Genomic DNA, 2,500 nt, shown 5'->3' on the forward strand with positions numbered 1-2,500 from the left:
TTCGACCTGATTGCTTTAAACCATATAAGGCTTTGTTCAACTTTATGCAATGTTGTTCTCGAGAACCTTTCTTGTCTTTGAGCTCAATGCCCTCTGGAACTTTCATGTGTATCTCATTATCCAGTGGTCCGTATAGGTATGCAGTTACTACATCCATTAGGCGTAAGTCAATGTTTTCTTTCACTGCCAGACTGATTAGATATCTCAGTGTAGTTGCATCCACCACAGGGGAGTAAGTCTCCTCATAATCTATTCCAGGTCTTTGGGAGAATCCTTGTGCTACAAGCCGTGCTTTGTATCTCACTACTTCTCCTTTCTCGTTTCTCTTCCTTACAAAGACCCATTTGTATCCCACTGGTTTGACATCTCTTGGTGTCAATGTTATAGGGCCAAAAACGCCTCTCTTTCTCAATGATTCTAACTCCACGTTAATAGCTTCTTTCCATTTGATCCAATCTGATCTTAGCATGCATTCTTGTATGGACGTGGGTTCTAGATCCTCATCTTTATCCATGATCTCAAGTGCTACCTTGTATGCAAATAAATCATCAACGTTGATATCTTTTCTGTTCCATTGTTTTCCAGACATTACATGGTCTATAGAGATCTCTTGGTTGTCCGGCTCTTCTGTCCCGTGAAGCCCAGCGTCCCGGACCTCACTTTGAGGAACGGCCGGATCATCGGGTGTGGCCGGTACGCATGGCTCGACCGTCCTGGTCGGCTCGACCGGTCCATCTATGTCCTGGACGGTTTCTTTGATGCTCTCGGATCCAGCACCTCTCTTGGACTTCCGAGGCTGTTTGTCTTTGGAACCAATTGGTCTACCACGTTTTAAACGTTGCTTAGACTCTGTAGCCACTTGACATTGTCCATCTTGGACGTTCAATCTTATGGGTGCATTACAAGCCGGGTTGTGTGACATTGTTACTCTATTTGGGTCAGCAAATGTATCTGGCAACTTGTTAGCTAGCTCTTGTAGATGTATAATCTTTTGGACTTCTAGATCACACTCTCTAGTCCGAGGATCTTGCCAAGATATTGATGGTCTAAACCATTCTAAATCTTTTGAAATCAACCGGCTGTTATCTCCCCCTAAGGACGGATATTTGGACTCATCAAACTGTGAGTCTTCGTATCTGGCCTTAAACAAATCACCGGTTGTTGGCTCAAGATACTTTATGATACTTGGGGAGTCATATCCTACGTATATTCCCATCCTCCTTTGTGGTCCCATCTTAGTTCTCTGTGGTGGAGCAATTGGAACGTAGACGGCACATCCGAATGTCTTGATGTGGGACACGTCTGGCTCTTGACCCGTGAGTAGTTGGGATGGTGAATATCTATGTTCACTAGATGGCCTGATGCGAATCAGTTCCGTTGCATGTAAAACCGCATGTCCCCATGCTGATACCGGAAGTTGAGACTTCATAAGCAGTGGCCGGGCTATCAGCTGGATCCGTTTAATGAATGATTCGGCCAAGCCGTTCTGTGTATGGACATGTGCCAGGGAGTGCTCTACTCTTACCCCCATGGACATACAGTATTCATTAAACGCTTGGGACGTGAATTCACCAGCATTGTCTAGACGTATAGTCTTAAGAGGGAAATCTGGAAAGTGTGCTCTCAGCCTTATCATTTGGGCAAGCAGCCGTGCAAAGGCTAGGTTCCTAGTGGATAGTAGGCAGACATGTGACCATCTGGTCGATGCATCAATGAGGACCATGAAGTATCTAAACGTCCCACAAGGTGGGTGTATTGGTCCACATATGTCTCCTTGAATCCTTTCCAGAAAGTTTAAGGTTTCTTTGTGAACCTTAGCTGGTGATGGCCTGATTATGAGTTTCCCTTGTGCACATGCTGCACATGTGAGATTTCGTGGGATAACTCCTTTGAACGTGTGCCCTTGTGAATTCATCATCAGTTTTCGCATCATTCCTGTTCCGGGATGGCCAAGCCGGTTATGCCATAAAGTGAATAGCTCGGAGGCATTGGCCTCGATCATACTGATCCTTGCATAGTACAGACCAGTGGTCATTGCGGGCATTGTCTCTAGGATCTTTTTATTGCCTTTGGTGATCAAGGTTATGTTAAGGAATTCTTTGTTTCCTTCTTCCCATGTTTCAAGGTGAAAACCGTTTAATCTTATATCCTTGAAACTCAATAAGCTTCTTCTAGAGCTTGGGGAATACAAGGCGGTTTTGATCTCTAGGTGAGTGCCCTTAGGCATCATCACGTAGGCTTGGCCGTGACCTTCAATCAGGCTAGCCTCACCCGCAATGGTGTGTACCTTTGCACTTTGCATTGTGAGATTTATAAAGTACCTTTTGTCTCTAAGTATTGTGTGACTTGTGCCACTATCCACCACAAGTACACTCATCTCATCATTCATTCTATAAATAAAATAAACTTTAGAGACTTCATAAGATGTTTAAAACTCTTCTTATTAAAAATTCCATTACATAAAATAAAAACACCAAATCAAAACATAAAGCAATAAGAC

This window comes from Brassica napus, unplaced genomic scaffold, assembly GCF_020379485.1.
Source record: "Brassica napus cultivar Da-Ae unplaced genomic scaffold, Da-Ae ScsIHWf_2298;HRSCAF=2964, whole genome shotgun sequence".
NCBI lineage: Eukaryota > Viridiplantae > Streptophyta > Magnoliopsida > Brassicales > Brassicaceae > Brassica > Brassica napus.